Source organism: Pipistrellus hanaki (genome assembly GCF_964339955.1).
Source record: "Pipistrellus hanaki genome assembly, chromosome: 5".
Lineage (NCBI taxonomy): Eukaryota > Metazoa > Chordata > Mammalia > Chiroptera > Vespertilionidae > Pipistrellus > Pipistrellus hanaki.
Window position 1 is genome coordinate 26314147 of NC_140507.1, and position 26467 is coordinate 26340613.

The window sequence follows — 26467 nt, forward strand, 5'->3', positions numbered from 1 at the left end:
ATAATAATTTAAAAAACCGCTTTCACCATCTTTATCCTTTCAATTTCAGAGAAGTCAATGAGCTTATTTTTCCAATAAGCTTATCTAACCTGCGAGGTAAGTAGGAGCAAAGTGAAATTAATCCCATTTTATAGACAAGAAAATTGAATTACAAGAAATAGGTATTAGTTCACAGTTGCAAAAAGTCTGTCAGTGATAGAGGGAAATATATATATATATATATATATATATATATATATATATATATATATATATATATTTCCCCACTTTAGTCACTAAATTGGAAATCCCTCAAATGTTTACTTCCACCCCCACCCCCTGTATGGTAGACAGTGCCTAATGTCTGAAAGAAATAAATTTGGGAGATATTCTTGGAGACTCCAAATCATAGAAGACATCTAAAAGATTTGAAATTTGAGCTTGAAATTTTCTGCCATAGAAAATTGCAGCTCAGCACTAAGTTATTGTGAAACAGTTCAATCCCCAACCTAACAACATAATGTTCATTAGTGCCTAGTTAGAGTGAAAAAATGTTTGAGACAAGTTTAAAAATAATTGGTCATTTCCTTTGAATTGCTTCTTTATTCACCTCATCTTTAGGTGGCAGCACTACTATATAAATATCTTTGAAACTGTAGTCTTCTGCAACTTGATATCCTAAAGAGTGTTTTGTCTTAAGTGCTTCCAACTATATTGTGGAGATTAGAAGCCAGTGAAAATAGGAAATCATAGCTGAGAATTGGAATACTTAGGAGGTTCTAGAAGTGGAAAAATAGCCAGAGAAATTATTAAAATATATGGAAGTTCTGAGGGAAAAGATTAGAAAGTTTCACCTCAATAAGCTTCCCACCACCACCTTTTTTAGTTATATGAGGAGCAAGTATCTTTACTGTAAATTTGACCTCTTAAGGAAACCTTCCAAAGCAATCTATAGTTTCCCAATACTGCATATTTATCAAGCATTTGCAACTTTTTAAAAAATAATATTTTTGATTTCAGAGAGGAAGGAAGAGGGAGATTGAAACATCAATGATGAGAATCATTGATCAGCTGCCTCCTGCATGCCCCCTACTGGAGATCAAAACTGCAAACCGGGTATGTGCCCTTGACTGGAATTGAACCCGGGCCAACACTCTACTCACTGAGCCAAACCGAGGCAAGCATTTATAATACTCACAGGGCAAGCATTTACAACTCTAAAGTTACTAGTTGTATAGTTGCTGGTATTCTAAATACAATTTTAAAATTTAGGTGCAGTTTTCCTCATTAAATTTCATCAAGCTTGTGAAGATCCCAAATAGGATCTAATTGTTGAGTCTTTTTTTAAAAAATTGTTTTTCCTTTATTGATTTTTAGAGAGAGAGGAAGGGAGAGGGTAGAGAGATAGAAACACCCATGAAATATTGGCTACCTCCTACACATCCCTTACTGGGATTGAGTCTGAAACCCACACAAATATCCTGACCAGGAATCAAACCAGTGACCTCTTGGTTCCTGGGTCAACATTCTCCCACTGATCCACACTGTCCAGGCTAATTCTTCTTGGTTTCTTTCTTCACTTCCTAAATTGTTCAAATACAAAATAAATGATTACTCAAATTCAGAAAAATGAGAGAACAAGCTAAATCAAATGCAAACATAGCAATTTACATATATTCAATATCTTAATTTCTCACACTTTTGAGGGTAATAAATTGTGATATATGGGGGTTATTTGATGCAAATGTTTTCTAAGTAAAACTTTGTCATAACTGATTTAGTTCTCCCTGTAATAAACAAAATTGAATTTACATGCATTGTAAAATAGACTGCATTAAATTTATAACATAAACATAACCATCAAGGAATATAGAGGTATGACCATCAGGAGTGGGAAATCAAATTATTTCTAGATAGAGGATAAGTCTTAATAAAGTCTTTCTTGATGATAGCTTTCATCTTAAGTCAAATTTAGGGAAGGTGTCTCAAATTGGTGGAACTCAAACTGAGCAGTATTATGCTAAGATTTTTAAGCTTTCTGGTGCCAGCAGATCATGCAGTCTGGGGGCCTTGGCTCCAAATTTCTGCCAAGTCCATTTGGCAGTAAAGTGTTCTGTTGAACAAAGTTTGCACGTGTTTAGGGTGTGAAGTGGCTCCTCAGGCATTTATTTGGTTTCATTGCAGTCTTAGGACTTAAGGAACTGAGGGTCAAAAGCATGAGCCTTGTGTAGTTCATATGTGCCCTGATATAGACTATGCTAGTGATCTTGAATTTTCACTTAAACAAAGGCAGTTTTTTCTTTGTTGGTGTAACAGTTATTGAAGTGGACCCTTCGGCTTACTCCTTAAATGCTAACATGCTATTGAACCAGTTCTCAGAAGCAGGTAAACAGAACCTTTTCTGCTGAGGGTATAGAGCTGTGGAAATTCACTCCTCACTCTCCTATCCACAGTACCACCTAAATGTGTTTAGATGAAACTCACTAAGTAATAAGGATCTTGAGAGCAGAGGGGACAGTAATTATTAAAACTTGATCTCATGGTCAGATTATAACTGTGAGCCTCTGATTTTTTTTTCTTTTTTTTTTTTTCTATGAGTTGTCTGGCTTTATCTCTTTTAACTACCTCTTCCCATCCTGAAGTCATGGTTAAAAACAACACCTGGCCCAGTGCTAACTTGTCTTATTTCAGGAAGAGAAACATATATAGTCTCAATTCCATTTCCCCCCCCCAAGTAATTCTAATTGAAAATTTATGCATAATCTGGGATAACACAGTTTAAATATATTTTATTGATTTTTGTACAGAGAGGAAGGGAGAGAGAGTGTTAGAAACATCAATGAGAGAGAGTCATTGACCAGCTGCCTCTTGCACACCCCCTACTGGGGATATGCCCACAACCAAGGTACATGCCCTTGACCGGAATCGAACCCGGGGCCCTTCAGTCCCCAAGCCGACGCTCTATCCATTGAGCCAAACCGGATCTGGCTGGGATAACACAGTTTAAAAGCTATTAAGGTGCTGTTAGAGCATTCTTTTATTTTTGTGTTTTGGGTTGTTTCTATTTCCTGCTTTAAGAGTAATGGAAATAAAAAAGTGCAAAAGTAAAAGTAATAGATGTTGAAATGATTATCTTTTAACCATAATAAACGGAATGTCAATTTATAGAATACAAGTATGGTAATTTGAAAATGGTATTTTTAAATACTCTTTCTAAGAATATGGCCTAAATTCTTAATATAAACTTTCCCCTTTCTTCTCTTTAAAGAGAACTAATATATGGATGGGATTAGAGATGGAGAGGAAAGCTGGGCCATTCCAAGAGTCATCTATCTAGACTGGAAAGTGCTATTGAACATTGTTGCATATTTTATGGTGACTCCCAAACTTCTTTGCTTGCTTACTTTAGAATATCAGTGTGTGGCCATTGTATTATCTGGAGTAAGACTAAATACATTACACACACACACACACACACACACACACACACACACACACACTAGAGGCCCAGTGCATGAATTTATGCATGGGTAGGATGGTAGGGTCCCTCAGCCTGGCCAGCCCTTTCCACGTGAACGCTTCCATACCTCTGCACTTTACTTATGCACCTCCTTTGAGTCTCAGTGTGCTTTTATCTTTCCTTCTAGTTGTATAATTTCCACTCAGCCAGCCTTCCTGTGGTTCTGGATGATGTCCATTTTGTCTTTTAGTTGTAGTTTTAAAGTGGTTGTGTGAGGCAACAGTTTCAGGCGCCATCTTGGTTTCTCTCCCCAAAATTCTTTGCTCCCATGCACCGCAGTCCTGTCTGGTGCTTGCACCTGCTCCTAGTGCTGGCCCCACATGCACCTGCTGCCAGCACTGAAGCTGCCGCTCACACCCACTCCAGCACCTGGCGCTGGGCCTGATCACTTGGTGCTGTCAGTGGGTGCGAGTGGCGGCTGCCAGCCCTGATCACTCCTGAGGGCTTCTCCACCTTCCCCTGCTCCTGAGAGGCAATTGGGGCAGCAGCCGCTGCTCGCACCCACTGATGGTGCTGGCCCCGCTCACATCCACTGCTGGCACCGGCCCCAATTGCTCCATACTGTCAGAAGGAACGGCAGCGGCGGCGGTGGGAGTGGGGCTGCCAGCAGACAGGAGATCAGAGGCTGTGGTGGGAGGGGCCAGGCACGGGTGAGGAGGGTGGGCTGTGATCCATCCCTGTGTCCACCGAAGCCTTGCAGCCCACTTTCAAGGTGCATGAATTCATGCATTGGGCCTCTAGTTAATTATTAAATACAAATGCAGTGTAAATATAAATGTAATGATTAGTTTTACTTTCTAGATAGTAAATATTTACTTGATAAGTATGTGTATAAAGATGAAATGTTTTCTAATTACTATTTTGAAGTCCCATTAATATACATGTTATATAAACATACATTTAAATAACTTTTTTTTTTTTTGCCTTAAATTTCCTTTTTAAAGTAGGTATTGCCTGCTATATCAGGACTAGTTTTTTGGGACCCACCACTGTTTATGTCAGCCTTATTTCCTTCAGTCATTTATTGAATAGTATCTATCAACTGTCTTCTTGCCAGACATTGTTCTAAGTGCTCAATAAAAACAAATTCCTACTTTCATAGTTTGCCAGTCTAGTAAGACAGATAAACAAATATATAATATATTGCTGGATAGTGGATAAGTTCTAAAAAGAAAAACAAAGAAAAGGGAAAGAGTATTCTGTGAGATTGTATGTGTGCATGCCTCCCACTTGACATTTTAAATAGTATGATTAAGGAAACCTTTCTGAAGAGGGAGTAACATTTGAGCAGAGACCTTAAATAGTCATCCCTGGGAATATCTGGGGAGATATTTCAGGCATTGTGAACAATTTATGACACATAAAATCCTCAAGTATAATCCAGGTAACATCCCATGTGATAATTACCTATACTGCTACATTCTTTTTTTTAAACAGAAAAAAACATTTCATTAGGTTTTCTGGGTACTCATTAGGTTTTCTGAAAAAAAAAATTTTTTCCCCCACTTAATATCATTGTTGCTCTATATTTCCCATGGTTACTTCATTATTTAATACAATAAAAGTTATTACTACAGACAGAGATTCACAATAATATATCTGCAATTCCAAAATATAAAAAAGTTTTATTTTCTATTTTTATACAATAAGATTTTTTAAAAATCTTCATTGTTGAGATTATTACAGATGTCCCTCTTCCCCCGCCCCCCCCCCCCAATTGCCCTTCTCCACCTGGTTCCCGCCCCAACCCAGGCCTTTGTCACCCTATACTGATAGTCTGTGTTCATATGTAATTCATATATGCATATAAGATCTTCATTTAATCTCTTCCCACCCTCCACCCCCCTTAACTCTGAGAATTGCCAGTCTATTCCATTTTCATAACTCTGATTCTGTTTTATTCACCCATTCTGTTTATTAGGTTTCTTATTTATTTTGATTTTTAGATTCAATTGTTGATAGGTATGTATTTGTTGTCATTTTGTTGTTTTTATTTTTTATCTTTACCTTTTTCTTCCTCCTCTTCTTAAAGAATACCCTTCGACATTTCATATAATACTGGTTTGGTGGTGATGAGCTCCTTTAGCTTTTTTTTTTGTCTCTGAGGCTCTTTATCTGACTTTTAATTCTAAATGATAGCTTTGCTGGGTAGAGTAATCTTGGTTGTAGATTCTTGCTATTCATCACTTTAAATATTTCTTGCCACTCCTTTCTGGCCTGCATAGTTTCTGTTGAGAAATCAACTGACAGTTGTATGGGCATTTCCTTGTATGTAATTAACTGTTTTTCTCTTGCTGCTTTTAAGATTGTCTTTAGTCCTTGACATTTTAATTATGATGTGTATTGGTGTGGTCCTCTTTGGGTTCCTCTTGTTTGGGGCTTTATGTACTTCCTGGACTTGTAAGTTTATTTATTTCACCAGGTAAGGGAAGTTTTTTGTCATTATTTCTTCAAACAGGTCCTCAATATCTTGCTCTCTTTCCTCCTCTGGCACCCCTACAATGTGAATAGTGGTATTCTTGTAGTTGTTCCAGAGGCTCCTTACACCATCCTCACATTTTTGGATTCTTCTTTTCTTTTTGCTCTTCTGGTTGGGTGTTTTTTGCTTCCTCATATTTCAAATCATTGATTTGATTCTCAGAATTCTCCTCTCCACTGTTGAATCCCTGTATATTATTCTTTATTTCAGTCAGTGTATGCTTAATTTCTAGCTGGTCATTTTCTTTTTCTTTTTTTTTTTTTTTTTTGGAGGTTTCTAGAAGATTATTGAGTAACCTTATAACATGGTTTTGGACTCCATATCTGTAGTCTGCTCTCTTCCATTTTTTTCATTTGCAGCATGCCTTCCTGTCTGCATTTTGGCTGCTTCCCTGCGTTTGTTTCTATTTATTGGGTAGAGCTGCTAGGTTTCCTTGAGTTGGTAGAGCGGTCTTGTGCAATAGGTGTTCCCTAGGGCCCAGTGGCTCAGTCTCCCCAGTCATCTGAGCTGAGAACTCTAGGTACACCCCTTTGTGGGCTGTGAGCACAGTCTTGTTGTGGTTGAGACTTGATTGCTCTTGGTGTCACTGGGAGGAATTGATCTCCAGGCCAATTGGCTGTGAGGACCAGCTGTGACTACAGTGGGAGAACTGCTGTGTAGGAGACACCCCTATGGATCAGGACTTGCTTCAGTGGAGCTTTGGTGCTCACTGTGCTGCTCCTTGAATGTGTTGCTTATGGATGTGTAGAATTGTTAACTGGTATGGTGTGACACTAACCACTGGGTACATTGGCTCTTGGGTCTCCAGAGACGTGCAAAGTCAACCACTGCCTGGGGCCACCCAGCAGGAACTACAGAGAGTTCTTCAGATTCCTTCTCCTTGTATCTGGTTTGGAAGCACTCAGATGAGGCTCAGCTATGAAGCAAGGCAGGCTGGTGTTGGTGCCTGTCTTGGGCCTTTTATTGATAGGCTTGGAGCTCCCTGGCCAAGCTGCAGCTTATTTGAGAGATTTTACCCTGAGCAGGGAAAGGCCATTTATATGCAAAAGCTGCTGTACACAACTTGGGTAGGGTTGTAAATTGGATGAGGTGGGGGAATTACCAGGGCAGAGCAAATAGAAATGGCTGCCAGTCAGCCCTGTGACCTGGGAGGTCCCAGTAAAGGAACAATGATCCCTACAAGCACCTCTGTCTGGGAGAAAGCTGCCCCAAGTTCCTGCCCAGATGCCAGACAATCCAGTTCCTCTTCATATGTGTCTATGTTCCCAGAGCCTTGCCCTGGAGCTGGAGCTCAGAGGAAGCAGGACCGTGTAAGTTCAATTCTTGATGCTGGCCTTTTAAGAGGAAGCGCTGGGTTTCCAGTAGACTTGTGTCACGGAGTCCCAATCCGCACTGGTTTTTATAGCTCGTAGTTCTTACTCCCTGTAGGGACTTCTTTTCCCAGCTCTGGGACCCTGGGCTGGGGATCTGGTTTGGAGCTAGGATCCCTTGCTCCTCTGGGCAACCTTCACAGAGATGGTCTCCCTTCTGATTAAAAAAGCGGCACACGTGGGTGCTAGACCAGCCCATCCCGCGCCTTGGCACCTCCTACCCGTCTCAGAGTGCTTTCTTCTTTACTTCTCTAGTTATGGGACTTCCATTCAGCCAGCTTTCCAGTAGTCCTGGATGATGGTTGTTTTGTATTTTATTTGTAATTTTGAGCTGCTAGGTTGTGAGTACAGGCATTTACTACGCTGCCATCTTCTGAGAAAACCCCCCTATTTTTTTTCTTAATTTGTTTGGTGGCAAAAACTGGAATTGACGTGACTCTAAAGTCTTCATTTATTCAATTTGCTATTTCTATTGATGCATTTAATTGTGGGAATATGTGTTTGATTAAAGGCTGCTGCCTAGGACAATACATGTTTTGTTTTGAAAAAATATTTAAACATCAATGATCAGAGGGAATCATTGATAGGCTGGCTCATGCACGCCCCCTACTGGAGATCGAGCCTGCAATCCTGGGCATGTGCCCTAAACAGGAATTTAATTGTGACCGCTTAGTTCATAGGTCAATGCTGAACCACTGAACCACACTAGCTGGCTATACATGTTAAGTGAAATGTAGACAGCGTAATATACAGTATTAAACTTCTAAATTAGTTTGAAATATTTGATTTAGAAACTCATCTGGCCCCAAAAATTTGGGATAAAAGAATGTACACTTGTATCAAATTTCTTCTTGATACTCTGATTAAATATCTCCATTGATATTAGTCTTTAGATATTTTTATTCAAAAATGGAATGTTTATATAGTGCTCTTATTATAAACCTGACACAGTGTAAACACTGTATACTGTATATTAGCTCATGAAGTCCTCAGAGTAACCTTATAAGTAAGTTCTGTTATCCTTATTTTACGGATGAGAAACCTGAGGCACAGAGAGATTAAGAAAACCTGTCAAAATCTCACAGCTACCAAGTGTCAGAGCTAGAAATTGAACCTAAACAATTTTCTTTCATAGATTGCACTCTTTGCCATTGAATTAACTTTCCCTGTCCCCTCCCCTCCTTCCCATACCTCTACTTTTGAAAGGACATACAGAAGGCCAAGAGACATATGAACACATGCTCAAAGTCACTAATCACCTGAGAGATGCAAATCAAAACGACAAGAGGTATCATCTCACACCTGTCAGAATGGCTATCATCAACAAATCAACAAACGACAAGTGCTGGTGAGGATGTGGAGAAAAAGGAACCCTCATGCACTGCTGGTGGGAATGCAGACTGGTGAAGCCATTGTGGAAAGCAGTATGGAGTTTCCTCAAAAACTGAAAATGGAGCTCCCATTTGACCCAATAATCCCACTTCTAGGAATATATCCCAAGAAATCAGAAACACCAATCAGAAAGGATATATGTACCCCTATGTTTATAGCAACTCAATATACAATAGCTAAGATTTGGAAACAGCCTAAGTGCCCATCAGCAGATGAATGGTTTAAGAAACTGGTACATCTACACAATGGAATACTATGCTGCTGTGAAAAAGAAGGAACTCTTACCATTTGCAACAGCAGAAATGGACCTGGAGAGCAATATGCTAAGCAAAATAAGCCAGTCGGGGAATATCACATGATTCCACTCATTTGTGGAATGTAATGAACAACATAAACTGATGAACTTAAATGGATCCAGAGACATAGAAGCATCAAACAGACCATCCAACCTCAGAGGGAAGGTTGGGGTGCAGGGATGTGAGAGATCAATCAAAGGACTTATATGTATGCATATAAGCATAACCCATGAACACAGACAGTGGGGGGGGGTGAGGGAAGGTGGAAGTGGGAACAACTGGGGAGAGGTCAGTGGGGGGTAGGGAAAGGAGATATGTAATACTTTAAACAATTTTTTAGAAAAAGGACATTTCATGAAATATTTTGTTCCTGCCATGGACCCAGACCCACTTGGAGGAGGAGGAGGGCAGACCTGGGGTGCCCCTCCTGGGAGCCCTTCCAGGACAGGGATGGGGTAAGTGCTTAGAACCCCCGAGCCAAGGGAAGAGAGAAGTTGGAGGCACACGTTTCAAATAATGTCCACAAAAGACATGCATGGCCCCACTGCTCTCCCTGTCCTGTGTCCTCAGGGCTGTTGAGCCTCTGAGCACCAATGACAGCGGGAGGGTGGGGAAAGCACAGATGGGGAAGCAGGCCAGCCAGACCAGATAATCTTCCAGAAACTCCCAGGCCAGCATGTCTGCTCTGTCCCTACTCTGTCCCCAGCCCGGCAAGGAGGACCCAGCAGCAGGCACAGTGAGCAGTGAGCCCTCAGGGCTCAGAACTTCCTGTGCCAGTGCAGTCAGCTTGCCCTGTCCAGCTGTGCTCATCATTAAGGATAACACTTCTCTCTCACAGCAGCCTTCCCAGCAGGCTCACACCCCTCGGAGGTGCCCCACTCATACTTCTCTGAAAACACTTGCTATTTTAAAACATGCTTTAAAGGCTGCGTTCCATAAATTCAGAATCATAACTGAGAATGAACTGAGAAAATGCTTCAAAAACCATCACCAGGCCCCTATGTTCATTGCAGCATTATTTTCAGTAGCCAAGATTTGGAAGCAGCCCAAGTGCTCATCAGTAGAACAGTTACACCATGGAATATTACTCAATCATTAAAAGAGAGAAAATTTTACCCTTTGTGGCAGCATGGAGGGACCTGGAGAAAATTATGCTGAGTGAAATAAGCCATCAGAGAAAGACAAATACCATATGATTTTACTATGTGGAATCTAATAAACAAGCATAGAGACATACTCATGGACACAAAGCAGGCTGACAGCTATGGGGGGCAGGACGCTAGCAGGGTGGAGGGAATGAGAAAAAAAGGAAGAGAACAAAACTCATGGACATACTAGTAGACAACAGTGTGGGGACTACCAGAGGTAAGGGGAGTGGGTAGAGGTGGAAAAATAAAGATAATTTGAGCCATTTCTATTTCCAATTAAAATTGGAGATTTACTTATTCTTAATCTGATAAATTTTTATATTAACCTTGCCTTTCATCAACCTTTTCCTTTCCTCTGAATATTCTTGGATAATAATAAGTCACCTCCCCTATTATTGTGGCCTTGTCAGATGTCATAGGGCATGTTAAAAATTTGGCTTTAGTTTAGTGAGCAGTAGAATCTGCTAAATAAAGCTCAGTCACTGCTTTGTGGGTTTCTTTCACTCAATAAATTATATAACTTGCTTCAGATCACTTTATTGTAGGCATATTAAACTAGCATTTTTAGTTGGGATTGATTTTGTTTTTATTAGTTTGTTCTCATATAAGAGTTTCTCCATAAGCAATTAGAAACTGAAATCATTTTTCTCCACATCCACACCAGCATTTCTGTTCTTATTTGTTTCTTTATTGGCTATATGAAAACAAGAGAGATTGAATATATATTGTGAGGTTAGGCAAAGACACTATCATATATAGCAGTATACCATGGGTAAAGTCAATCTGAGCGAGTATAGTATATTAAACTTTCCAAGTATCCTTTTTTTCCTCCAGAGAAATTCTTCATTATAATAAAGACCAGCAAATTCTTTTTTATAATAGTCTCTCCTTATCCATGGTTTCATTTCCCACAGCTTCAGTTACCCGTGGTCAATGGTGGTCTGAAAATATTAAACAAAAAAATTCCAGAAATAACCAATTCATAAGTTTTACATTGTACACAGTTCTGAATAGCATGATGAAGTCCCACCCATCCCACCTGGGTAGGTAAGCCATCCCTTTGTCTAGCATATTCACACAGTATAGCTCCCCACTGTTTGTCACTTAGTAGCCTTCTCAGTTACCAGATTGGTTATCAGATACTTTCAGAGAAAGAGAGAGAGAGAGAGAGAGAGAGAGAGAGAGAGAGAGAGAGAGAGAGAGAGAGAATGAATTCACATAACTTTCTTTACAGTATATTGTTATAACTGGTCTATTATGTTGTTATTGCTAACCTCTTACTGTGCCTAATTTTATAAATGAAACTTTATCATAAGTATGCACATATAGGAAAAAGCACAATATCCATAAGGTTCAGTACTATTCTTGGTATCAATAATCCACTGGGCATCATGGAACATACCCCACAGATAAGATGGGATGACTTGATATAACAACCTCAAACCCACACCTCCCACAACTCCTACTCCTCTGCAAACAAGGATAAAATCCACCTGACAGGGCTTACTGCTGGCCTCGGTTATGCTTTATTTCATTTTTTAAAAATTTTATTGTGAAAAATTTCAAAATATGCAACAGTAGAAAGAATATTTTAATGAACTATTCTATCCCCTCACTGTTTCATTGATTACCGGCTTGTGACTCACCCTTTCATTCATACCCACCCCTTCTCCCTACACCCTTGGATTATCCTGAAGCAAAGCCCAGAGGGACATCCTATCAGGAATTCTCACCCATGGCCAGTCTCAAATAGGCTATAGGTTTGCTGACATCTCAACATCTGGGAGCAGCTAAGTGGGGCCTGGGATGACCAGAGGCCCCTGAGTACCTCATACGCTTACCCCAGTGTGATGGGTAACACTGTCTACACACACACACACACACACACACAGAGCTGCAAGAAAGAACACCAAACACTGGTTGTTTACATTCCAAGTTTCTAAGGCAAGTCAGCCAGCCTTGGTCCTCATATTTCTCGAAAGTCTCAAAAGATCCATGCCTATAGCCCTGATTATCTCGTAAAGAATCAACACTAAAATAAATAAGCTCAAGAAATAACAGTTCAGCCAGACCGGTTTGGCTCAGTGGCAGAGCGTCGGTCTGTGGACTGAAAGGTCCCAAGTTCGATTCCGGTTAGGGGCCTGTACGTTGGTTGCGGGCACATCCCCAGTAGGGGGTGTGCAAGAGGCAGCTGGTCGATGTTTCTTTCATCGACGTTTCTAGCTCTCTATCTCTCTCCCTTCCTCTCTGTAAAAAATCAATAAAATATATTAAAAAAAGAAAAGAAATAACAGTTCAGATACTTCTGATTAACTAAAATCAATGGGGGTCAGCATAAGGTAAACGATAACCTATCAATTATCCATTTCAGAGTCATTAAAACAGGAGGAAATAGCCGAAGCCGGTTTGGCTCAGTGGTAGAGCATTGGTCTGCGGACTGAAAGGTCCCAGGTTTGATTCCGGTCAAGGGCATGTACCTTGGTTGCGGGCACATCCCCGGTAGCGGGTGTGCAAGAGGCAGCTGGTCAATGTTTCTCTCTCATCGACATTTCTAGCTCTCTATCTCTCTCCCTTTCTCTCTGTTAAAAATCAATAAAATATATTTTAAAAACACACACACAAAAACAAAAACAAAAACAACAGGAGGAAATAGCCAACCAGTCTTGAATAGTACAGAAACTTGACCCTGACCTTTGCTTTATCATGCCAGAGTGACTGAGACAGTCCCTGACTCCCAGGTCTGGGATGTATTTTTATGTTTGTGTCTCTGGAAATTTCTGTCACTTCCCTGGGGTACCAGGATGCATACAAGAGGCATCTAGGAAGCATCTCCTCCATGATGGGTTGGCATGAGCAGTAAGCATCACCCTTACCTCCCCATTTGACTTACTCTGCAAAGCGAGAAGGTTCCTCATCCCTAGGATTCTGGGGTTAGGCAGTTGCCCTACAAGGCAAGGGATTGTAAGGTTCTAGACAGCAAGGTGTGCACCTAACTTACACCTCCAAAGCACCTTGCACAGAGCTTGGGTTACCTACTTGCCTCTCATAAACAGAGGGATGTGTGCTTCCCTATCCTGAGCTGTTGATGGCCAGGGAAGTGCCCTCTCCGTTGCCTTCATTTCTGCAGGAGAGAGCCCCAACAGGACCCTGGGTACATCTTGGGCATTCTCCTCCGAGCCCCGCTGATTCCCAAGTATGACTTGGCTCCAGACAAGGCTCCACATATCTATTCTTGATTGTTCCAGAGACATTAAAAATATCACTTTTATCATTCTCTGTGAAAATTAACGTGTTGTCCTTGAATACAAAGATGAAAGTTCTGACACACACTCAGTAAAGCATTATCTTTTGTAATGTTGGTAGACTTGTTCTGAGCCAAACACAGTTTCAACAGCTCATGTTTGCTAAGGTTAGGGGTGCAATTCATGGTCACCCGAACTAAAAAGGAATTAAGCCCGTCAATTTCATCACATTAGGATACTGCTGAAACCAAATGGTCCTAACAAGTCAGTTTTTAGATTGCTGAGAAAGAAATAAAAAAAAAGAGACTGAATAAATACATAATGCACTGAGATTGGCTACAAAGTATATCAGTCTATTATGTGAGAAACAGAGGGCTTTGTCAAGACTTACCTTGAGGAATTTTCTATCTCCATATCCTGAGGGATAAAAAAAGATGAGATTTTCCCCCCTAAGATCATGACCCTGGAGTCTCAGTTTTTCTCCACTAGGTTCTCTATCATATTCTATATTCATATTGTCCAGTACAAAATTTTGAGGCACACCAATAATATTTACCAAGTTCTGACCTGGCTCAGTTGGCTGAAGCATCATCCCATGTACCAAGAAGTTGCCATTTTGATTCCTGCTCAGGGCACATGCCCAGGGTTTTGAGCTCCATCCCCAGAAGGGGGCGTGCAGCAGGCAAAGGATGCTTCTCTCTCATTGATGTTTCTCTCTTCCTGTTCCTTCCTCTCAGTCTCTCTAAAATAACATTTAAAAAAATATTTACCAAGGTGTAATATTGGGGATAAAAATTTAATATTTATAATTCACCTCACTTGTATATAAATAAATTTTAATGAAATTATGGGAACAACTTTTTCTAGTTCTTCTCTTTTTTCCAACTTTTATTTAAAAAATCCCCCTTGTCTGGCCAGTATGGCTCAGTGGTTGAGCTTCAACCCATGAACCAAGAGGTTACTGGTTAGATTCTCAGTCAGGGCACATGCCTGGGATCCCCATTGGGGTTGGGGGGAGGGCATGAAGGAGGCAGCCAATGGATCACTGATGTGTCTCTCTCATGAAAGTTTCTCTATCTCTCTATCCCTCTCCCTTCTCTCTCTAAAAGTCAATAAAAAACATTTTTTAAAAGGATTAATTCACACCTTAAAGTGTTTTTCCCCCATGAAAAAAAGAAAAAAAGAAATCCCTCCTGTGGTAGTCAAGAATTGGGCTGGGTAACCCAATCTCCAATGTTCAAAACTCTGCTTTTAAATTTCTAACTATGTGGCTTTGGGCAAATTACTTAACCTCTACAGGCCCCAGTTTCCTGATTTATCCAATGAGGATAATAATACCAACTTTTACATAGGTATATTATGAATATTAAACTAGTTAATTCATAAAAAGCATTTAGAAGAGGATCTGACACATAGTAAGCACTCCATAAATGTGAATTCCCACATGCGGGGCACTAACTTTTCTTGCTTTTCTCAGCCTCTCTCTCTCTCTCTCTCTCTCTCTCTCTCTCTCTCTCTCTCTCTCTCTCTCTCTCTCTCTCTCCAGATTTCAGGCTCAAAAGCTTTGGCCTAATATTAAAACTGTCCTCTTATTAGATTCATCAACTGCATTGCTTTGAAAACCTCCAAGTATTTTTTTCTTTTCTAAGTGTTGGACCATTTTACTCTCTTTCTCTGTCTGAACACTTTTTTTCCTGGTTCTGTATAGTAAGTTTTCCATTTACACATTGAAAGCTTTTTTTGTGATTACTAGGGTATGAGTTCCTTGAAGACAGGGACTGTCTCAATTTTCTCTATTACTCTAGTCCCTTTCTACCTCTCTGCTGCAAGTCTATGCTAAAGAAAGGTTTGTTTAATAAATGAATTCATTCATTTAGCTTTTGTATTTATTGCTCATTTTATGCTGGTTATTCTAATCTGAGCTTCCAGTTTTCCTGAAAATTCTCTTTCCCCATTTGTCTCTGGACATTTTAACTTCAGTTGGTGATGCTGAGATCCCATCCTGTATCATCATACTTTTTTGGCAGGTAAGAGGTTCAGTTTACCACATACTCCATTTATATGTTAGCAAAAAATCTCATTTAATTCACCTGAATTTAATTTTATTTATATTCTCTTGATTTCAGATAAACTGATTATTCTCTTTAAAATCTATCAGCTTTGAGAGGGGTTCTATTTTGCAGAACTCTGTTCCAAGATAGAGCCATACCACCCTCAGTTTCTTTACATGCAGAATAAAAAGCAGTTCTCTCACTTGAAAGAAGGGAGAATGAATTATGTCAATATTTCTAAAGTTTTATTTATTTATTTTTTAAAATATATTTTATTGATTTTTCACAGAGAAGAAGAGAGAGGGATAGAGAGTTAGAAACATCGACGAGAAAGAATCATCGATCAGCTGCCTCTTGCACACCCCCTACCGGGGATGTGCCCGCAACCAAGGTACATGCCCTTGACCAGAATAGAACCCGGGACCTTTTAGTCCGCAGGCCGATGCTCTATCCACTGAGCCAAACCGGTCCCGGCTAAAGTTTTATTTTTAATATATACAAAAGATATATGTAACACATAAGATTAATAATATAATGAAATACACCCAACTTGAGTGTTAGAACATTTCTCAGTAACTTGCACCTACCTTTATATTTCTCCTCTATCTCTTCCCCTGCCTTCAGAGCTTACACAAATTCTACATTTTGTGCTTCTCATTCCATTGATGTTTTCTTTTTTTAAATTTAGGTTTATGGCAAATGTATACATGCTAACACAATATGTTGTTTAATTTGTGTGTCTTTGAGCTTTATAAAAATGCTATCATCCAATATATAGTTTTTTGGGATTTACCCTATTAGCATTATGTTTCTAAAATTCATTCATGTGGTTGTATAGAATGGTTGTTTATTTCCCCAATATATTTTTATTGATTTCAGAGAAGGAGAGAGATAGAAACATCAATGATGAGAGAGAATCAATGACCAGCTGCCTCCTGCCCGCTCCCACCCACCGGGTTGTGGAACCCAGGCATGTGCCTTCACCTGGAATCATAGGTTGATGTAAAACCACTTAACCACATAGGCCGGGCTGATTGTTTATTTTCAATACTATATAATAGTCGATTGTGTGAATATACTACATTTTATTCTCCTGCTGGTACATAGTTGGGTTGTTTCTAGCCTTATAAAAACTTATAAACAATTATGCAGGCCTCCTGGTCACATATGTGTTTCTTTTGGTTATATACCTAGAAGTAGGGGTGCTGGTTTGTGGAGTTTGTGATTATTTAACTGTGAGATAATGAATGCCAAATCGTTTCTCACTCTCCCACAATTTCTAAGAATCCTACATATTCTTCAATATTTGGTATTTTACACATAATTTTTGCCAGTCTACTGGGGGGTAAATGGTATATTCCTATTTCTTTTATATAGAATGGAAATCATTTTTACCTAAAGCTTTCTAAAATTTCCTCTTCCTTTCGATATTAAGAGTTTGCAGCCTGCCTTGGCCAGCTTTCTCAGTGTTAGAATTTTGGCCTGCAGACCAAAGGGTCTTGGGTTGGATTCCCGGTCAAGGGCACAAACTTGGGGTGCAGGATTCCCAGCCTGGTTGGGCACATGCGGGAGGCAACCAATCACTGAGTTTCTCTATTTCTGTCTCTCTGTCCCCTGCCCCCTTCCCTCCTTCTGTCTCTAAAAGTCAATGGAAAAATATCCTCAGGTGAGGATAAAAAATAAACCTGGCAGCTTTACTCAGTGGGTAGAGCATTGGCCCACAGACTGAAGAGTCATGGATTTGGTTCCAGGCAAGGGCATGTACCTCAGTTGCAGGCTTGATCCCTGGGCCTGGTCGGGGCATGTGTGGAAGGCAACCAGTTGATGTATCTCACATTGATGTTTCTCTCTCTCTCCCCCTCCTTTCCACTCTCTCTCTCTCAAAATCAATGGGAAACAATATTCTCAACTGAGGATTAACAAAAAATAAAAACTAAATAAATATGCCCATTCTTTAAAAAAAAAAAAAAAAAAAAAAAAAAAAAAAAAAAAAAAAAAAGGAGTTTACAGCCTGATCTGACATTATTGTGCTTGGGATTCTGTTGAGAGAAAGCCATTTATTTGTGTGATAGTTTCTGCTAAAGATATAAAAGCTGAGATGGGGCCGAGGCTGCTAACTAGGTTGTTTGAATGTTACTTTTAAGTTGGTCTTATATAAATACCAAATTATACACAGTCTAAAATTTCTTGTTATTACTTTATAGAAATAGAAATAGAAATGTGTTAAATTATATTGTTTCTTATTGATCCATCACAAATCAATCTGGTCTTGAGTTGATATCTATCTGTAAAACTATCTATAATAATAAAAGCGTAATATGCTAATTAGACCAGATGTCCTTCTGGACATCCTTCCAGATGACCTTCCAGATGAAGCCAGGGCTGCGAGGGAAGCCCGGATCCCAGGTGCCAGAGGGAGCCGGTGCTGGCAGCCAGGGAAAGGAGGGCCCATTTTTGCACAAATTTCATGCATCAGGCCGCTAGTCTATATACAAAAGCCTAAGCAACTGTCCAACCATTCAACCAGTAGCTATGACATTCAATGACCACCAGGGGCCAGATGCTCAATGCACAGGCATAGAAACATGGAACAGATTGATGAATCTCGAGGGAAGGGGGAAAGAGGAAGGACAGGAAGAGATTAACCAAAGATCTTATATGCATACTAGAGGCCCAGTGCACGAATTTGTGCATCGGTGGGGTCCGTTAGCCTGGCCTGCACGGATGGGGCCGAACCTGACAGGCTGAGGGACCCAATGGTGCACCAGGCCTATAGTTTTAAATAATAGACTCCTTTAATCTGTTGATCTAGAAAATTTCTACTGAATCGAGCTTAGAAAAAGCTAGCTTTATATAATTTCTTGCATTTAATTGTACCAAAGAGATTCAACTTACCCTCTTTTAACATGGTTATACTATCTGGAAAATAATCCCAAACAGATGGTATAGCTACATTGTGCCCTAAAACATGTTATTTTTTTTTTTAATTGAAAAAGCCACCTTGTATATAATGGTTTTCATCAATAACTGACAACACATGGAAATGGAAAAAGAGAATCCAAGACAAATGGCAATATATGTATATTTTAAAGAAAAACTTTTGTAGCACCTTGTGTTTATTGTCTTTAAAAACAAACATGTGAACCATTTATCGAGTTGTTCTTGATTTTGAATGAAAGGTTTTTGAAGGAAGGGACTGTGTATTTGCTTTATGTTTCCTTATTATGTTGCTAAGTATATAGTGTCATATCCTAAAGGGAAACTCAGAAAATATGAATTGAGTGTAAAAGTCCTGTCTTTATCATCAATATTTGTTGACTGACAGAATGACTGAGTGAATATTTTATGACCAAACCATAAGAAAGCTGCAGTTTACTTGCTTCTCTGTGGTCTATAGCTATTGCTGGAATTGAGGGTGAATACATTTATTCCAGTTAAGTGCTTTTCAGCTTTACTTACATCGCTAAATCTGCGTTTAGTAAAGCTGCTATCAGTGTTTGGTTTCTTTCTCTGTTCTCTTTTCAAGCCAGGCGCTAACCCTCATTTCCTCATTCCAGATATTCACCACTATGTTGATCAAGGAGCTGCTGAAGGGACACTGACGCCTGCATAGCTCCCTCCAAGTGGGAGCTTTTTCTTCCTATCATGCAGAGTAAGTGAGGTTTTTTTTTAAAATGGCAATCTATAAAATGGGGCAAACTTAGAGGTTAAGCCTTTACTTCTCACATGGGTTCCAACATGACAACATTCTCACCATAGTAGGCAGGCACCATGAAGGCCGTCAATGATTCCTGACTTCTGGTATTTACACACTATTATAGTCCTCATTGTATGAGGATTGGTCTGCATGACCAACAGAATATGGCAGACGTAGTGGTATGGCACTTGCAAGATTAGATTATGAAAGACTACAAGGACGCAGGCCGAATTGGAACCTCAACTAGTTCTGAAGGGAATTGTTTCTGAGGTTAAGAAGTGCTAACCCAAATTCAAGGAGGTTAAATGCACTAAAGGTATTTTAAAAAATATATATTTTATTGATTTTTTACAGAGAGGAAGAGAGGGACAGAGAATTAGAAACATCGATGAGAGAGAATCATCGATCAGCTGCCTCTTGCACACCCCCTACTGGGGATGTGCCCGCAACCAAGGTACATGCCCTTGACCGGAATCGAACCTGGGACCTTTAGTCCTCAGGCCAACGCTCTATCCACTGAGCCAAACCGGTTTCGGCTAAAGGTGTTTTTTTCAGGCTGTGAAGGACTGAGTCATCTTTCTTCACTGAGCTATCTACTTGTCACACAGATGGCAAGGCTCACGCCCTCTGGTTCTAGTGCTGGAGTTATGTTGACATAGTCTTACTTACCTGTTCTCTTTAAAGCAACTCCATAATGAACTTGCCCTGGTTACTCACAGCATTTCCATCATTTTGGTTGCATCTCATTTGGGGCCAACCTACTGTCCACTATTTGTTTCTTTAGATGAAATTCTGTGCAGGGTTCAGACCAGACTACTCCTTTCCTTTCTTAGTTCTTTCACTCCCAAAGGGGCTGAGGGAGGATGAGGAGAACACTCCTTCCTCTCCTCCCTTTTAATAGGTTCTTCCACTCATTCATTTCATGTCAAATGGAGAGATCCGTTACCCGGAACCATCGACTTCCCCCCTGTAAGTGGTGGCTTGGAGGAGGAAAAGGGCCATTTTCAGCTTCCAGGGGCTCTTGGCTCAGATTCCTGCAGGAATTGTAGAGGAAGGGGGTGGCTATTTCAGTCATGAGTGATTATGTTCTGCAAGGCTAAACCTATAAATATTAAATGCCAATTTTTGTGGTGGTAAACGCCACTAAATTGGCTTGCCTTTAAAAGGACACATAACCCTGGCCAATATAATTTCAGCTCTTTTTCTCACACTGCGGTATCCTTTTACTCACACCATACTTTGACAGAAACAGAATGGGACAGGCTTCATTTTGATTCATGAATGTTGTTTTTATTCTAAATACCCCATGTGAGGGGAATGCAAATGGACACAAGATATATGCAAATTCACTTGCATACCCAAAGAAGGCAAATGAGGCTTACAGTTCTTAGGTTCCTTGATCGGGCTCCCTGGGTGAAAAGGCTAAGGAAAGAGGTGTCTGAAGCTGAATTACAGAGAACGTCATGTTTGAGAAGGGGAGAGGAGAGATGTTGGCTGCCATACAGCTCCCAGCATTCCAGAACCTGCATATAAAAGTGAGTGCAGCTGCCAAGGCAAGAGAAGGAGCTCAATGAAAGGACGGCCTTCACTGGCATGAGGGCGCCCAGGGCACAGAATGCACGGAGCAGGAAAAAATGGAATCTCCAACTTTTCTGCTTTAGGGTTTGACATAAGTCTTTAAACCACTGACGATCTCCGCTTGCCTCCTCTCTTCTCTTTCAGCCCAGGACTAGGGTACAGGAAGTGAGACACAAAACTTAAGGAGAGCCAAAACACTCAGTAATCAAGAGAATGTCTTAATGTAATATTAAAAAAAAAAAATTAAAAACGAGTGCAAAGTAACCTAGGATGAAAAGTCAGGATTTCAAATAAAGGCAGAATTCTGTCCTGCACTCTTCCCTGCCTTAGTAACTTCACCCTAAACCTCACCCTGATTCCAATGAAACTTTAGTTGCAAAGCAGGTGGCTGGTTATAGTTTTTTTGTTTGCTATATTTAAACCACTGTTTTAAAATGTTATTTTTCTTGATCACTGAGGGATTTTTGTTTTGTTTTGTTTTGTTTGGGGCATCTATTAAATTTGGTGCCCAATGGGGAGTATGTTACTCATCTTACCCTAGTTCTGGCTCTGTTTGATTCTCTCCTTTTTTCCTCTTTTTTTTTTTTTTTTTTTTTTTTTTTATAACCTTATGATGATTCTGTTTGTGAACAAGCTCTTACCTGAATTTGACTTATTATAGCAAGAACTGGGGACATGCAGGCTTTTGCAGATAGCTTTCCTCATTCCACCTTCATTCTTTGACTTCTTTCTCTGAAACCAGTTCCCGGGCAGAGCACTCTTAATTTTCCTTCCTGGCCTTTTGTTGCTTTTCTTTTCTTTTTCTGAGCAGTGCTCACATCTCCCATATTTCTTGATCACAGCTAGCCAAGATCTGTCATCTGTGATCTCCTGTACTGACGTTAGACAACTAGGAAAAAAGAGAAGTTTGTTCCACTTGTGACAGAGGTTCTGATATTTGAATCATGTCCACCACTCACAGGGCAGGGTGAGATGGCTCGCTTAGGAAAATGTGTACATATCATGCCGAAATATGTATTATTTATCTGAGTTACTTATGCCTGTGCTGTGCTTATAGAAGAGGATTTGTGAGTGGTCTTTATTTTAGGTTGCCTTAATGTTCCTGTCTTATCCTATTGATAGGTTTGCATTACAGTAAGTAACATCAGAATTATTTTTAAGTAATATATATTCAACTATACACAATGAGAGGGAGGGGAAAGGAGAGAAAGAAAGAGAATTTAAAATTTGAAGGTAAAGCTGAACCCTTCCCCAAAATGAGGATGTATTCTGGAGCATGAGAAGGGAGATGGGAATGTAGCGTTTCCTTACAAAGCTATGTCTATAGAACTCTACTTTGTGAAAAGTTTTAAGAATATTTAGAGTAGTTTGTCTGTGATTAGCTTTTTCCTTATGTGTTGATTCCAGTGCCCCTTCCCCTCCCCCCATCAATGCTGTTGCCCTGGATAGTAATGAATGATTGTTGCTCTTGTGTTTTGTAGTAGTGTTTGTTCACTTGTTTTCTCATCCCTAATATTGGGATAATACTAATACGGACCTCATAGGGTAACTAGGAGGATTAAGTGAAATAATTAAGTGCCTGGTGTTTAGTAGGTATTCAGCAAATATTAGCTATGACTATAATAGGTCTGAGGTTGCTCATGTAAATGAAAAAGGAGCCACATGCTAAACCTGACAAGCTCACAGGAGGCCTGCATGATGGGCCTTACGAACTCAGAGATGGAAAGTAACCTCCTAGGTTGGTATGAACATAAAAATGGTGGTTAGGCACGTCCTAGGCATGCAACTTCCTTAACAAAGGTCAATCTTTACTTAAGTGAGCCTGTTTATTGCCTTTTTGCATCTAAGATAACATATTTTTGAAATGTCAGAGAAATCTCCTTTTCCAAACCCTTCAGGGCATAGCCATTGCATCAGAGTTCAGGCCACAGAACCTCTCATTGCTAATCTTGTTTTCCTCATACCAGCTCTATATGCTGTAAATGTTAATTATTAACTCTCCTCTACCCATCCATGTGAAGGAAGTATGTGTCTCCTGTTTTGCTTTTTATCCAATCCCAGAGGTTCCCTCCTCTTTTACTTTCTCCTGCTTCCTTAATCTGCCACCAATGGATTTCATGTAACCCTCTTACTTCTTGTCCTTGTATTTTAATGTATAAAATAAGCTGCAAAACTGCATTCTTTGGAGCATTTTCTCAATCTTTTAAGATTTTGATTCCTGGAAATTGTCATCAAATTGGCTCAAATAAACTCACAAAAGTTATCTACAGGTTTAGACATCAATACATGACTGCATGGTAAGTCTACAGTTTGAGGAGTTGCTACTAAAAATATTGACTTCTGACTATAATGCTAAGATCTAGTCAGGCTTTCTTCTAACAGCATGTTATGAGTTTGTTTTTTCATAACAGTATGTTTAGTAAATTCATAGATATGAACAATTACTAACTTCTAAGGATCACAAAGAAAATGTGATACACTTAGAGCAAAATGTTATGAAATATACTTACAGCTTGGTTCCCTTTTTAATTTCTACAATAGTTATCAACTACATTTTAATTCCTTGTTTTATTTCCAGGTGTTAATGGGAGATTATCTTCCTTCCATTCTTAAGCTTGCTTTGCATGTTTTAAAATATCAGTTTTGGCACTAGTGCTAAAAGTGTTAGCAATTTGGTAAAAAGACCCTAAACCCTAGCTGGTTTGGCTCAGTGGATAGAGTGTAGGCCTGCGGACTGAAGGGTCCCAGGTTCGATTCCAGTCAAGGGCACATGCCTGGGTTTTGGGCTCAGTCCCCAGTGCGGGGGGAGTGTGGGGAGGCAGCTGGTCAGAGATTCTCATCATTGATGTTCTATCTCGCCCTCTCCCTTCCTCTCTGAAATCAATAAAAAATATATTTTTAAAAAAGACCCTAAGGCCAGGACCGGTTTGGCTCAATGGATAGAGCGTCGGCTTGGGGACTGAAGGGTCCCAGGTTCGATTCCGGTCAAGGGCATGTACCTTGGTTGCGGGCATATCCCCAGTAGGGGGTGTGCAAGAGGCAGTTGATCGATGACTCTCTCTCATCGATGTTCCTAACTCTCTATCTCTCTCCCTTCCTCTCTGTGTAAAATCAATAAAATATATTAAAAAAAAAAAAAAGACCCTAAGAACAGTTTCCTCCTATTTTCTCTTATCTGGTTGGGGCTCAGTCTTCATTCTGTTATGTTTATTAAGGGAAAAAGTCCCGTCAATCTTCCAAATATTTAATTTCTCTTCTCTAAGCAAAAACTTACAGGGAAAGATAAAAGGATATTTTACACATACCTTTTTCTAATTAGGGATTTCCTTGATATAGCTTTACATAATTAAGTTGAGAAAACCCCCAGCATCTATTATCACTCCTTTCTAATCATTGCTTAATACCATTAAAATTGGTTTCTCTAGAGCAGAGGCTGGCAAACTATGGCCTACAGTCCTGCTGCCTGTTTTGTAAATAAAGTTTTATTGACTTATTGTGCATGGCTGCTTTCCTGCTACAACAGCAGAGTTGGGTTGAGACCACATGGTCCAAAAGCCTAAAATATTGACTGTCTGGCCCTTTAAGAAAATTTTTTATGGACCTACTGCTCTAGAGCACCTATAGCTTTTGGCTTTGTGGTCAGTTGTCTGTTGCTCAGTATTGAATTACCCTACAATGTAGCTGGTGAAAATAACAGATATTTACCATTTCAGTTTCTGTGGGTCAAGAATTAGGGAGTGGTTTAACTGGGTAGTTCAGCCTTAGGGTTTCCCATGAGTTTGCAGTCAATATGTTGGCCAGGACTCCAGTTATCTGAAGGCTTAGCTGGAGTTGAAGCATCCTTCTAAGATGATTCATTCACATGACTCTTAGTAGCAGGCCTTAGTTCCTTGCTAGCTCTTGGCAGGAGGTCTCAGTTCCTTGCCACATGGATCTTGCCCTAGGGCTACCTGAGTGTCCTCACAACATAGCAATTGCCTTCCTCCAGCAAGAGATCTGAGCAAGACCAAGGAGAAGGCTATAACATCCTTTACAATCTGGTCTCAGAAGTCATACATCTTTATTTGCGCCATACTCTATTTGTTAGAAGGAAGTTACTAAATTTAGTACACGCTCAAAGAGAGGAGAATTAAGCTTCACATTGAAAGGGAAGGTGTATCCAAGAATTTATAGAGATATTTTAAAACCACCAAAGGCCTAAAATGAGTTGACAAACTTTTTCAGTAAAGAGCCAGTTAGTAAATATTTTTGTCTCTGTAGGCCAATGGTCTCTGTTACAACTATTCAACCATTTATCAGGAAAGTAGCCATAGACAATAGGTAAATAAATGGGAATGGCTGGGATGAGTAAAATTTTATTTATAAAAATAGGCAGCTGTAGTTTGCTGACTCCTACTCCAGAAGATTATTTTTCAAGAACAACAAATAAAAAAAAGTCAATTCTCATAGAAGACATAATTTAAAGCCAGAGATCTGCGCCTTTGGCCCTTTCCAACCAGGTCATAAGCTCCTCCAGGATAAGAACCATGGCTTATGCTTTTTTGAAGGGAGAGGGATAGAGAGTTAGAAACACCGATGAGAGAGAAACATTGACCAGCTGCCTCTTGCACACCCCCTACCAGGGATGTGCCCGCAACCAACGTACATGCCCCTGACCAGAATTGAACCCAGGACCTTTAAGTCTGCAGATCGACGCTCTACCACTTAGCCAAACCGGTTTCGGCAATGGCTTATGCTTTTTATTCTTCTTCAGCACTTAATAAGATTCTGGGCATATAGTTGCTATTTAATTAGTAAGTGTTTATTATTCAATGGATTCATAGTATTCCATTGTATGACAATAATACTTAACCACTTGTTTCTGGTCTTTGTTATTACAAATAAGCTGCAAAAAAATATGCTTCTTATATATATTTGTATACACATGTGAGGATATTTTAGGAAAGACTCCCAGGAATATAATTGCTCAGTCAAAGATCATATGTATTCTTAATCTGACAAAAAGAGTTTAAAATTAAAGATAATGTTTAACTTATTTCATATGTACAATATTTCAAGACAAAGAAAAAGCTATATAGAATGACTTTATCTATAGACTTGTGATCTTCATAGAACCCTGCATGCTTTTTCTATGTAAATAGTACAATTGAATGCTAATGACTAATGTATATATTATCAACATGGAGTCTGTAGGCCACAGAGCAGGCAGAAATGAAGCATATCTCCCATTATCATGCTTTCAGAAACTTCTTGAGATGCCTCAGAGAATGTTTAGATTCCCCAGAACATAATACAGAAATCAACACTAGCACTGTCCTTGCCACATCAAAAATTTATATCTTGGAAGTCCTTGTTAAGACACAAATATATTCAGGCAGGCCGAAACCGGTTTGGCTCAGTGGATAGAGCGTTGGCCTGTGGACTAAAAGGTCCCAAGTTCGATTCCGGTCAAAGGCATGTACCTTGGTTGCAGGCACATCCCCAGTAGGGGGTGTGCAAGAGGCAGCTGATCGATGATTCTCTCTCATCGATGTTTCTCACTCTCTGTCCCTCTCTCTTTCTCTCTCTGGAAAATCAATAAAATTTATTTTAAAAATATATATATATTCAGGCAGTGGTATATTCCTGAATATCTCACTGCCGTGTCAGTGCGTCCTATGGAAAGTCCCAAGGGATCAGCCTTACCTCCGTGCATCAAGAAAGAGGTGACATTTT

The 26467-nt window shown here is 39.8% G+C and overlaps 1 protein-coding gene across 1 annotated transcript in view; it reads left to right on the forward strand.

Annotated features, from left to right (window-relative positions):
* The window catches only part of NRG2 (neuregulin 2), a 248202-nt gene that overhangs the window by 3569 nt on the left and 218166 nt on the right, over positions 1-26467 (forward strand). The window lies entirely within an intron of this gene.